Raw genomic sequence first — 14352 nt, forward strand, 5'->3', positions numbered from 1 at the left:
TTAGTGACCTTTTCACTTCCTTTCGCATAAAATAATCAAATTTCCAAGGAAACACAAACGTTTATTTGACTTTACTTTGTATATGTGATTTAAGTCGCCATTCAAACAAAAACTTTATCGTTCTCTTGTAAATTCACTTAAAATTATTTAAATTTCACGCTCTGCAGGTATTACAATGAGATTAAAATCAAAGGAATGCCCAAGAATGAATCAGAAACTGCTACTTTACAAAAGATTTTAAGTATTTAACATTGAAACAATTTCCATTTATGCCCCAAAGCACAGGTTTCCAACATGTGCTAAACATTTTTATTATCCACCCTGTGCGTGTGTGTGTATGTGTGTGTGTGTGCCATTAAACGCAGCCATCAAAAGTCTAAAAATAAAAATGCTGTGCGTTGGCTCTGCCAAAAACCCAAATGCAAAGAACCACACCAACATCAGCCCAAAACAACAGGTAATTAACAAAAGAAATAAATAAAATTGACTTGCATACGAATTGAAAAGTGCGCCAAATATTGTTCTTAACAAATTGTTGCAATTCCCAGAAACAACCTTAGGATTGCGTTTAATTAAAATTTGGTGCAATTGGTTTTTCATTTATTTTTTGACTTCTGTGACTTCTGCGTCAAAATGAAAAATTTGCGCAATGTATGAGACGAACTTGATTTGCCATAAAATGAATTTATCGCGCCCACTTGGCCACTAGGCCTGGTCCGGCCAGATGGAAACAAATGCCCAAACATTTGTGCTAATGCGTTAAAATTGCCAATGTGGCATTTGCTTTTGACGTCAACTTGGATTTGGTGGCACGGCCATTGAATTATGGCCAAAAATTATGAGCGAATATATCAATTTATTATTTGTATGTGCGGTCAATACGTATATTGAAGAATTTGTCGACAAATCTGTTCAGATTTAGCGAATGCAGGAAGTGACGAAAAAACATTTTCTTTTTTTTTTATTAAATTGAGCATTACATATTATGACAGCCAAATATTATTAATAGTTGACCTTAGCGCACATTCTGCAAATATGAAATGAAAATTTCACAACTTGACATCCACTGTCATTAATAATTTGATGTACCTTCACCGAACAACAAATATGCAAAAAAAAAAAAGACATACTCGCAACATTTATCAGAACATAATTGACTATTTGACCAAAACCTAGTTTTATGTACAAGGTTCGCACAGGCAAGATTGTCGAGCGAGTGGCATTACTAATAGAAACATTTTTTAATGCACATTAAAAGAAAATGCAGAACAATTTTCATTGAGCATGAAATGATTTCATAAAATAAAAAAAGGCACATGAATAATAGCGATGGGCATAATAATTTAACTCAAAAGAAAATTAAAATAATTAGAATGAAAATTTAACACGAATATATCAATAAATGCTATATTATTAAATATTAATATCTTTATATAGATTTATTGTCTCTGAAATGAATATACTCTTATTTACTCATCTCGAACGAAATATTCTTGTGAGATCGCGTCTTGATGGACATGGAGATGCGATATAGGCAGAAAAAGGTTTAAAACATGCCATAACTAAGTATTAGATACTTTTAAATTTTAGGTATAATAAAAGTAGACAAAAACTATATGTTCTGCAATACCTTCCAAAAAACATGCAATAACAAATAAGTAGTACTTCATTCGTTAATTTTGATAGAATAGGAAATCGATTTAGCACATTTTTCGCGATCCACTCAGAAAACTGATGCAGACAGACACGCAGCAATTCAGCAATTTATTGGGTCGCAGCATTTTCAAGTTTAGAAACATTTTTTATAATTTTAGTTTCTACGCGTACATATATAAATAGCTCTCGATGAGGTTTTTTTTTATTTTTCTGTGCGCTTCTTTCTTTCTTTCTTTCTTTATTTATACTCGTACATACATACATATACTAATACATATATGTATTCGTATATGCATAGGCAAAGGTTATATTTATTTCTCGTTTGAATTTAATTAAATTTGCACATTTGTGTTAGATTTCATATGTACCGTATACACTAGAGAGCATAGCTATTGTTGTTGTTGTTATTGTTGTCATCATCGCCGCCGACTCGGGTGCCCTCTTCTGCGTTTGTGTGTGTGAGAAGCGCAATCAAAACAACAACAAGAACGTTAAGCTGACCAGAGGCAAAAAAAATAAACAACAAAAAATATAAAATATACAAGTAAAATCTGCCACTGTAATGTTGGCAATTGGAAACAACAACAAAACTCATATTAAATAAGCTGCGCGCGCGTTATTGAAAAAGTCCCACAAACTTATTTTTATGCGACCACCCAACCTCCCCGACCCGAAAAAACAAACAAACAAAATAGAAAACATTTTGAAAAATTTATTTGCGCTCCTCTAATTAGTTGCTATATAAACGGACGTGTGGGAGACGCCGAAGTCGCCCGACAATAAAAAATCAGACAAACACACAAACTAAAACAATACATCTCTTGATTGCTCTCAATTAAGTGTAATTACAGATTAAATTTGCTTAACACTCAGTACAATGCGAGAGACTAAGAGAAATGCGGCAGCAATATCAACAAATATTTCATTAAATACGTATAGGAAATATTTAATTACATGCGGGTCTAAATTCCCAAATGCTCGACATTTTTATGTGCCTTAAATAAACCTTTTTTATTACAGTTTAGCAATTATCTATTAAAATCGAATTTATATACCTCTTTTGATATAGTCTCCACTTTAAATTATGGTTTACGTTTCTACGAATTTATTAATATACACGTATGGTGAATCGATGGAAAAGGCAGCAAAGCCTTTCATATCCGATGTTCTTCTAAATGATCGAACAATTAATTGGCTTTGTGTGAATTTAAAGCACCATATTATTTTAGCTCGAAAATATTGAATTTGAATATTTTCAATTTTAATATCGGACGATATTTTAAAATGCAGTTTACAGTATGAGCATATTTTTATTGAATTATTATACTGAATGAAGTATTTTATTTTTTAACATTACCTAAATATGTGTTTAGAAAATATTGGAAAAGCTTACCGTTTTCGCACTCGATTGATAATATTCTTATTTATTATTTGCAATTAACGTAATATCTACCTGCTTCATTAAATTTTTAGCAACTTTCATACAAATTGTCATTTAGATTGCAATTCTTTAGTCTCCCATACACACAATATCAAGGCAAGCCTTCAATTCACAAGAATAAAGTTGGTTGTGAGTCATTTTATGTGATAGAATCGGAATGCAGGCATGCCTGACTAACAAATAAAACAAATAATAATACAGAAGCAGCTATTAATTATTTCACAACCATTTAGTTTTCTTTTCCGAATAATTGATTATCTTTATTTGCTTGGCACCCAAAAATTGTGCGCACTTAATTTCAATCAAAAATAAATATTTTATCAAAGATATTAGATATTATTTGGCTCATTGGTCTTCAATAAACTTTATTTTATCGCAAATATCGGCAACTGACTTTGACTTTGAGATAATAAGCAGTCAGTATGGCAAGCCCCAAATTAAATGAGGTGCTAATGTACCCATCCATTCCCGCTCCCGGGCTATCAAATATATTTCCCTAGAACTCTAAAGCACAAGTTGCGCTGATTTTTATGTGCATGGGTCGTCGTAAAGATAAAAAAAAAAGCGAAAAACACTGAGTGTGGGCGCTAATTTATGAATGCTCAACTGTGAGCCAAAATGAAATTGGCGGGCACATTTTAATATCATATTATGAGACGGAATATACAGTAGTATTTTTATTTTAATATTTATATTCATATACTGAATGCCCCTTTGCTTAAATATTTGTGTTTGTTTTGCACGCAAGCGCAAAAAATTATATATCAAAAGCATTTCACATATCGCCCGGTATTAGGTTTGATTTATATTTATAACTCGATGTGGAAATGGCTTAAAATAGCACCTTCTTCAATGACTTTGACTCACAAAAAATGTGTTTATACTACGTACTTGAGAAGAAGTCAACTGCTTATTTGGTAAATAAGAGATTCACATGATAGCCGCGACAAATAAGTACATCTGGGGTCTTTAACATTTAACTCCATATCTTTCAATTATGAATGTGAATGCACTCCGCAAAGAGTAAAGATCTTACAGATTTAATCGACAATCGGCTTTATTTATTATATTTTCCTTTGGCTTTGTAAAACGCTGTCAAGCAGTCAATACTACGTTCTTATTTATTAAACAAAATTTTAAAAAACTATAACAAAATAATAATAATTAATAGGTTCAGGTGAACTCTCACTAACTGATATCGTATGTCTGACGAACGCTCGAAATTCTTCTATTTCCTTAATAACTAAAGGTGAGAAATCTAGCTCTGTAGATACCAAATCCTTCTTTCCTTTTTTCCTTTGTTTTAGCAACTACGTTGGTAGTCCTATTTTTTTGACTACATTGGCCAGAAGAGTAAAAAATTCACTCTTATGGGTGTCTTTCGTCCCAAGCATTCCTAATTGATACAAAAATGTAACAATATATCGTCCGCCAATCCATTTCATTTGATTATCTAAAAAACTCACAAGAGAAGGGAACCATCTCTATTCGTATCTGTAAATACCACATGCGATCTGGAACTATCACGTTGAATTGGAAATAATACAACAATAGACTGGACATAATATTTGCTACATTCTGAAACCAATTATCTAATCTATACGTTTTACAGATCTATTTACATAAACGTGCTTTAGCTTCTCATTGTTAGCTCAGTTATTCAGCTGAGTCTGAGATTCTGTGCATTTCTCGAAATGACGAATGAATAGTAACACTAAAAATTCAAGTAGTTAAAAGGGGAAGTTAACTCAAGAGATGTGAAAAAAGTCACTCTACATGCAAACAACAAAAATAAAGTGAAATTACAATTTATTTCCGCAATTAATTATCATATGAGAAGGTGTTTTTGGGAACACAAACATTAATTATTTGTATACGTTTCAAATTAACTCTGATCTGATTTAGATTCACTTCATGACTCAGTGCTGTAATCAATGTATTTAAAGAATACGTTCGATTTTCTTATCGCCTGCCGCTAAATACATAAATCTATAAAATATTGAGACAATAAATTATAGAACTAACTTCAAAGTCCGATGTGTCTTTACTTGTTGCTGCTATGTTTGTTTGTATTTTCCTAAATAAATTTAGACGCGCCACTTTTGTATCATTTCTTTCAACACTCACAGATTTCTATGTTTGTTTGTATTGTAAGTATGTACATATGTACTTGTATGTATGTATATGCGTATATTCAAATTGAACGAACTATACGATTCGTCCGGCGGTTGAAAAATAGTGCAAAAATTTAAATTTAAAGGAAAAAAACTGTCACCAGCTAGTTGTGTCAGCTGCCAAATGAAAAGCAGCTCAAGTTGCTTTCAAACAATTTATTAGTTTAATTAAAACACACTTCTGAAAAGCTGTCATAATTTTTAATTAATATAAATACTGCGAGCTTCAATGGCAACGATAATTTCAATTTTTTTAACATTTCTCGCCACTGATATATATTTATACTTGTTTATATTTTGCAAAACTAAATCCGATTAGCAAGATTGACAGTTTTCTTTGAAGTTACATTTCGCACTATATTATTATTATTATTATTATTATTTTATATTATTATATTTTTTCAAATATTTTCTATGCCTATTGAACTATGCATATAATTTGTTACACTTAGTTAGCTGCGACACGGCGACCACATCAGCTCATATGTATATATTTTACCGCTTTTTTTTGTTATTGTTTTGTTTTGCATATTGTATATAAAGGTGGTTTAATTAAAAGTTCGCATTGTGTGAAACAGAATGCTTTACTTACTAGCACTTTTTATTATTGTTGTTTGCTGTTACTATTGATGCGATTGGTGTTGGTGTTGTTGTTGTTGTTTTTATTTTTGTTGCCGACAAATGACGCCTTTCACATATAATTTATAAATATACATACATAAGTATATAGAATATATTGCTTAATTTTTTATATCAACATACACAAATGTATGTGTGTGTGCTTAGCAACGCACGTTGCAAAATAAATTCACACAAATAAATTCACTCGCACACACACACGCACAGCTGACTAACTAACTCAGCACACCGAGAGAAACGCGCGCGTTCTGCGTACCGTTAGCAGCATTTCGAACCGCGCTCGCGCACGTTCCAATCAGAACTGAGCGAGACACAACGTCCAAAAGGCTGTCAACATCAACATATGTTGCCGACCTTGCCTCCCAAATGTACCGCAACATTTTGCGTATTGCCTGCGAGAGCACCTCAGAATCGGAGAGTGGTTCGGTTCGTCTGTTGCTGCTCTGTTTTGGTTTATTCATTGTGGAAAAATCATCGAGTGCCGGCATTGCTCAATGAACGCTCAAAGCTTACCCCAACACATCACCCTCACTCGCACAGTCACAGTCACACTCACACTCACAGGCAGAATGATTTGTCTTATTATTATTGGCTATACAGCGCGCACATGCGGCGTATGCGTAATGTGCTAGACTTGTTTTTAATCAACTGTCGTTTTTGCATATTAACACGCTCATACAGCATTTTTGCTACTTGATTGGGCAAAATGAATCCATCAATAAACTTTATTTAAGGCATAATAAGCCCATTAAACAAATAGCTATTCGCAATAAAAACAAAAAGCGGGCGCCTTTAGCCAAATGTAGCATACCCTCTCCAGCTGGTCAAGGGAAAATTTAATTGAGTTCATGTTAAAATCAAAACATCAGGGCACGCATCGTTCCATCTCATATTTGCGGATTGGATTGGACTTCAACCATATTTTGGAAATACAAACATTTTAGACATGCCCGCAACATGTCTCTAGGTTCGTTCCGCATTGTATTTTATATCCAACATGTCCAAGTGTGCATTGATTCTGGGGAAGAGTATATTTAATAACTTGTTGACATATGACATATATACTCGTGCAATGTATTAGAGATGAGAAGAAATGTTTTTAAATTGAATCATTAACCTACAGTCAAATACTTAGTTTGAATTGTATATACAAGTATGTATGTGTATTTGGTAGAACTGAGTAAATTCTACATTTATAAATATATTAATTTCGCTGTTCTTCATAAAAATATAATAGGGAGATAACTTTATACATATTGTGTCAGAACCATTTTACCGAAGGTCGAAAAAATTGTCAATATGTTTAACGAAATAACAATATTAAACCAAAATTAATATTGGCAAACGGCATAAAATGTATGCATTTATTTAGTTTATTTAATTAATAAGAGCAAATATCAACCAGCATGTCTCTTTCTAATTAATTTAAGGCTTTTGTAATGCATGTGCAGAACAAAACACGAACACGACTTATGTTCGCCCCTAATATGTATATTTGTTAGTATATAGTATATAAACATATGCATATTTGCATGCATTAGATGTACACTTTTATTACTCTTCTAAAAGCTATTAGCTTCTCTACAAAACTGTCGTTCGATTGTATAGTATACCTATTGAAGAGGAAGTTGCTGTTATTTTACGATTTCATTTACATATCTGTTTTTTTAATGATAGTAAATACAGGTAGAATTGGAATGGGTTTTCTTATTTTTATCATTTAATTATTAACATAGTGCCCAGTTATTTCTTTTTTTACAATGACATACAACTAATTCTGTTTTTACATCGACTTTTTGAACACGGTTTTGATTTAACACATTTAACATGTGAAAATAAAATATTGGAAATTTTTGTGCTCGATTTTATTCCATTTAGCACGATTCAAAATAACACAACACAAATAAATAAAAAAGACACAGCTCACAAACAGCTACAAACCATTCTTGTGTGGGTAGATGCCGAGCGAGCAAGAGAGAGTTCAGTTCAAATTTAAATTTATGTTCTGTATTTATGATTATCATATTAATTTTTTTTTTTTAAATTTTTTTACCTTAAAAATGGAATAACCTATCTTTTTTTTTAATAACATATCTGTTTTAATTCATTTAATATATCAGAAATTTCACAATTTGTTTTTATTTAATTTAATTTTTCACAATTTATTTTTATTTAATTTATCAGAAATTTCACAACTTAAATCTCGATTTGCCATCACTTAAGTACTTGGTATGAGAATCGCAGAGGAGGGCGGTCACAATATTTTTTTATTTTATTTAATATTTCCGAAATTTCACAAATTATTTTTATTTAATTTTTCAGAAATTTCACAACTTAAATCTCGATTTGCCATCACTTAAGTACTTGGTATGAGAATCGCAGAGGACGGCGGTCACAATATTTTTTTATTTAATTTATTTTATCAGAAATTTCTCACTTTATTTGCACAATACATAGAAAACATTTCTTCTAATATCTGTTTTCATTCTATTCAATTCTGCCTTCAATGCTGCCTTTTGCAGATTTTATAAATTTTTTTGAATTGTGTGTTAGATTGATTATAAATTAATTGCAATCGAATTAAGAGTATGATATGGAAAGTCGCCACTTGAGCCGCTTGAGAAGATACACTGAAAACAATGTTGTGATTATTACATATTATTTCTTATTTATTAGGGCTGCCGGAAAATCGATCAATGAATATTGTTACGATATTTATAAATATGTACATCTTATGCTGTTAAGTAACATATCTGTGTGTTTGTTTCCATAAAGCTCTACCAAATTAGAAAAACTAAAACACAATTTCACAGAATTACGACCTCTTTAAAATCTTTGCAAGTGCTCTTGACACCTACACGTGCAACCTCAATTTCCCTTGTTGTGAGTGGCGTTTATGTTCAATAACTGGTTGCACTTGCGCTGCACCTGCCATTCACATGACTCTTGTTCATTTCTGCTTAGCAGGATATTGTCAACATTTGTTTCCGTCTATGTAGACGAGGTGTAGAATAATATTGCTGGATAAATTTCTGTTTACATACACCGACACAAGAGTGCACGCAAACACAAACAAATGGCAAAGTGTTTTGCAGCCTGTTTGCTTCGTTGTGCAATTTCCGACCGACGATACGCGGCGTATACGTTACGTTGCTTTTGAGTAGAACAGAAACAATTAAGGTCGATTTTAATTGCATGCAAAACGAAAGGAGATAAATTTAGATATAGCTTAGTTATTTGTACCCTACATATTCTTAAATAATATAATATTATAATATTAGCAAACAAACCGGAAAATATTTTAATCGGAATTTCTAGTCATGAGTTTACCAGTAAATCCATCTGAATAAAAAAATAATTAGATGAATGCCCAAGGGCATAGTTCCTCAAACTTCTGTTTCCAAGCATTCAATATCTATACTAATATTATAAAGAGAAAAGATTTGATTGTTCGTTATATATAATTTAAAGATAAGGTAAGATAATTTAAGATTAAATTCCCACTCACAAGCTTCAATCCTTTAATCACTTAAATTTGAATCTCTGCATAAATTTCCTCAATTATGCTTCAAACATTTTCAGCAACCAAGTGAGTGTTTAACTAGTTAGATGTATAAACAAAGCATTAGAGCCAATTAACGATTTGCAAATCCTTAAGAACAACCGAAGAACAACACAATTTAGTTAATTGAACACACAAATGGGCTTTGCATAAATTACAGAAATGTTGGCAGTGAAAATGAAAAGTCACTGCTTTTTATCCAACAGCCAATTGATTAAAGATACGACGTCCTCGGCACAAATAATTGGTTTCCACGGCCAAGGTGTGTCCTATAAACAACCAAAGCTGCCGTTGGGGGTGTATGGGGGAGGTCTCATGCATAATACATTACGTTATCGAAATCAAAACATGTTTACCTTCAGCTCAGGAGTTGTCGAGTATGTCGTGACCGTTGGTGGTGCTCTTGACGCGCTACGAAGGCCACTCAGACAGGCAGCCAAATAAAATTGTTGTCCTGTTTGTGTGAGGACTAAAGGCGTGAAAATTTTTCATTTTCTTGGTGTCAAATGTTTAATAAATTGCATGTTTTCTTGCCGGTCAAAGCTAACCCTGAACAAACTCTGGACAATCAGTTGCTGCTCAAGTCGAAAATACTCGAAATGATCAATATTATTATCATTTGTTACACCTTAAAGGGCAGCTAACTGTGGTGCCTATAACTATACTGTAAAAGTTAAAGTTTTTATGACTCTAGCTCTTATATTTTTTAGGATCCTTACGTTCATACAGACAGGCGTAGATCTGTCTTTTAAATAACACTCCCATCATTAATTTGTTTTAGAACCGATAAATTTGAAAATTATCATATTTATGTAGTTAATTACATGAAGAACTATTTGGAGATTTACCGTCAGATTTAGTTAAAAGAGAATACATTTAAAATATTTATAAATGTATTTAAAATATAATTATATATTAGAATATAGAACAATTTTTAGATTTACCGTCAAATTTATTTAAAAGAGAATTCATTTAAAATATACATATATACTTGTATATGCATTTAAAATATAATTATATAATAGAATATACAAAAAGTGTGGAGTTAAATGAATACAAAATATTTATTGAATATTCTTTAAACACATTTTAACTCAAGAATCAGTGTTCAACCCATAATCTATTGCTTTCTCCAGAGGCATTGCTAACAAATAGAAACGTTAGTATTCAAATCATATCTCTTTTAACAGCAAATGAACTTTTCCATTTAAATTTGTTACTTTGCCATCAACTGACTTAGATTATTGAAAAGTTCATTTATAAATCGTTGCTCTAGATGCATAACAAATTAACCACTTATAAGGTCAGAGGACGCACTTTGAAGAGGTATCAAGGAAATTGAAGGCAAATACACGTACATATAGAATATTAATGAATAGCGTAATGTGGCCTTCTAGCCAGATGGCCAACACGGCCATAGACGCTTTTGCATTTGTAATGAGTACACAACCCTTGAACTTGCCACTTACTATAGTTAAAGAAAATGCAACTTTCAGGCACATTGCAACTAAAAAATACCTTAAATACGTTTCGTTTGTCTTTCGTTATATATAGTATAACTTCAGACGATGTGTTAGTTAGAAAGGAGCCCAATTAGTCTGCGCGACTTAATTACTCTCTGAACTCTGAAATAACAACAAGAAAATACTTACAAACACAAAAGCAGCTAATTAAAGTCATGAGCATATGTGTTTATCGAAAGAAGCTTTTTTTGTTTTTTTTTGGAAAACTCACACACTTGCAAAGCACAACTTTAGCAAATAATAAATGGTGGAAATGCTAAATAAAACTGAACATACTTGTAACTTTTAAAATAGTGAAGAAATATATTTTCAGTTGTCGGTTGTATACAATTTAAAAAAAAGAAAAACACTTCATCAACAAAGCATATAAGTATCTGAGAAAATTAAACAAGGCTAATTTCAAGTGAAAATGAAAATTAATTAGCTGACCCGCCAACATGAAATAATTGAAATATTTTATTAATACATTCAAATATACCTTGCGCTTTTGCCTACTTAGCGACACTTTTGGAAATGAAATATTTTAAATGTCACGTAGATTAAGAAAAAAAAACCATAAGCTTGCCGAAAGCTTGACGAAAGTCAACACCGTAGAATGTTAAACGCTATCATACCCTGAATTCCAGCTTTGAAATGGGCAGATTTATCATAATTTATATTTTCTTCTCTCTATTTATTTTATACCTATAATTAATTTTCGAATAACTAGATTATAAGAAATTTAATGTGTTCTTTTTAAAAAGTTGCAAAATATTTAATATTCTTCATGTACTTTTAGCTTGGTATACCTTTTCCATCAATATTTAATAACAAATAAGAGCCATTTCATAGTAATAGAAAACTAATTGTTTCTTATTTAATCCTGTATAGCAGAATAGCAATATACTTGTAGGCTATAAGTAAAACCTAGATTGACACTACATATCTCAAATTTTTGAAGTTGGATTTCACCTTTTTTGGTCAAAATCTGCCCAGTTCCTGAAATCTTAAGCCCCATGCTTAACTGCATTTTATAATTCTACCTTTTTTCTTCTTTGAATGTTTGCTAATCTTTCTATTTATCCAGCGATCCTATTCTAATTTTGAAGGTAGAATATGAGTAACTTGGATATTGTTCGCACTAGCCCATTAAATTGTGAAGCGTTGGTTACTTTAAGAGGACCGTATTTTTGCATTTTCTTCTTTAAAGTAAGCTGATATGTTTTTAAAGAACTTCCTTCACGCACAACTAACACATACGGCTGCTATTGCTCATCCACAGGACTGGATTATGGCATTTTCCCTTCTGACATCAATCTTCACCAGACCCTCGTTTAAGTGTATCGTTGTTCTATATACATATATTTAAGCAAAAATGAGTTGCTAAGATAGGGGGAAAAATGACCTTCTAGCAAAAGTGTGAATAATATTATAAACAATATTAATCATTTGCCACGTAGCAGCCACAGACTGACAAAAACTTTTGGCCATTGCACATGGCTCGCATACGAGATGAGCAGCACAACCGGAAAAGTTTTACAAATCTTTTCCAAGTCGTTGAAAAGTTGCCATTCATTATTAAGTTAACAAGATTTTGAAAAAAAAAGTTATCAACACATATTGAATTTGGCTTAAAAATAAATTGAATTCCATTCTAAATATGATTAAATTTTTGACAGCACGTCGGAAGGCTCTCTTATAAGAGTTGAGGCAATGGGTCAGTTGGCTAATAGGATTGTGACATTTGACACATACAAAAATTAGCATAGTCTGATAAATGTTTGCATAAAATTGTGCTTTGTCTCAGGGCCTTTTTGTTGTGTTAATGCCGGTTGTTTTTTCATTTGAGGGCCTTTTTGGGATACGCGTGCTAATGTGCTGATAATGCAAATGTATTACAAGTTATACGAAGACAAGCAAAATTAAACGACATTTTATTAATGCATTTGGGAATTTGGCTCGAATATAAGCACAAAGGAGTACACATTTTAAATAATTTTGTGCATAACAAGATGGGTTGCTTTGGATCCGTAGGTAGTTAAAGAAACTTTAAGCTTTGGCTTAATGGCGCTTTAAGTTAAGTCCGTCGCCATGCCTTGTAATATTGTAACGACAGAAGTTAAACTAAATGCCTAAATAAACAAAACAAAAAAGTCAGGCTAAGGACTCAGCATTTTTAATAGTACATTTTTAAAGCTTTAGTAAACCAAATTCAACTGGCTTTTGAAGCTAAAATTAATGATTTTTACAGCAAATTAAAAATGGAGACGAAGAATTATCGTTTAAAATTGCATGTTCTTTTAGGGTTATATAATCAAATACCTATTTTATCTATTTAATAGATCGACTAATAGAAAATGTGGCCAAAGATTATAAGAGAGAAGCAAATTAATCCTCACAGGCTAACAAACCGAAAAATATCTAATAACGCGTCCGACTCGTTGGGGGGAATTTGTATTTGCCCTTAAAACTTAGATCTAGCCAATGAATACTAATAAATAAAAATTAATTTATGAAAAAATTGCAAAGTGTCTAAAAAAAAAAGTTTAAATTAATTGTCTTAAAAAAAAAATTTTAAATCTGTAAGCCGATAGGGAAATATTTATTAGACAGTCAAAGAGTTAGTAAAACAGTTTGTAAAATATTTTTCTGCATTTATATGTTGACTGAAATAATTATATATACTTGTAGTACATATTTATATAGAAACACTCCGTATGGGTAGCTTAAGACGTTCGTTTTAACACTTCATCAGCTTCTAAGCCTTAACTTTGATTCCACAGCCAAGCTTAGTGTTGATACCAAAGCAACACACCTACGCTTAAAAGTATTTAAAAGTTTAATTGAAAAAATCACAAATGGTGCGTGGTTAATCAACTAACACAACAGAAATCGATAAAGGAACAAAAATAAACAGAAAGAAAACTAAATTAAACAAAAGGGGAAATGGATAAGTCTGCCCAGAAGTCAGTCATTTAGGTCTTTGATTTAAAAAAAAAAACAAGGTTTAGTCATTATTTACGATTGTCATTAAATATGATTACTTATCTTATTTTACACTTTGTTAATAAACCATTAATATATTAGCAAGTTATTAAAATTTAAAACAAATACAACCCAAATATTTTCAATTAAAGACGATTATCTGTCCAAGGGAAGGAATAAGAAATAAGCAATAATAAAGAAACCTCGATTACTGACACAAGAGTTTAATTTAAAATATTGAATTAAAAGGAAATGTATATTACCATTTTACTATTACATATAAATAAACATCAAAATATATTTAAGATATAATATCAGACTATAGACCTTTGAAAATCTACTTCCTGGTGTTTAAATAATATGCATTCGCATTGTATGATAATACTTATAATG

General features: G+C 31.5%; 1 protein-coding gene across 2 annotated transcripts in view; it reads right to left on the reverse strand.

Annotated features, from left to right (window-relative positions):
* LOC115622182 (adenylate cyclase type 2) overlaps positions 1–5921 on the reverse strand; it is a 62564-nt gene extending 56643 nt beyond the window's left edge. For both annotated transcript variants that reach the window (XM_030516072.1, XM_030516071.1), the window contains exon 1: positions 5864–5921. The gene's annotated coding sequence lies outside the window, so the exon portion shown is untranslated. The remainder of the gene's footprint in view (positions 1–5863) is intronic.
* Between the last annotated feature and the right edge of the window lie 8431 nt (positions 5922–14352).

The sequence above is a fragment of the Scaptodrosophila lebanonensis genome, unplaced genomic scaffold (genome assembly GCF_003285725.1).
Source record: "Scaptodrosophila lebanonensis strain 11010-0011.00,11010-0021.00 unplaced genomic scaffold, SlebRS2 tig00000043-arrow-pilon, whole genome shotgun sequence".
Lineage (NCBI taxonomy): Eukaryota > Metazoa > Arthropoda > Insecta > Diptera > Drosophilidae > Scaptodrosophila > Scaptodrosophila lebanonensis.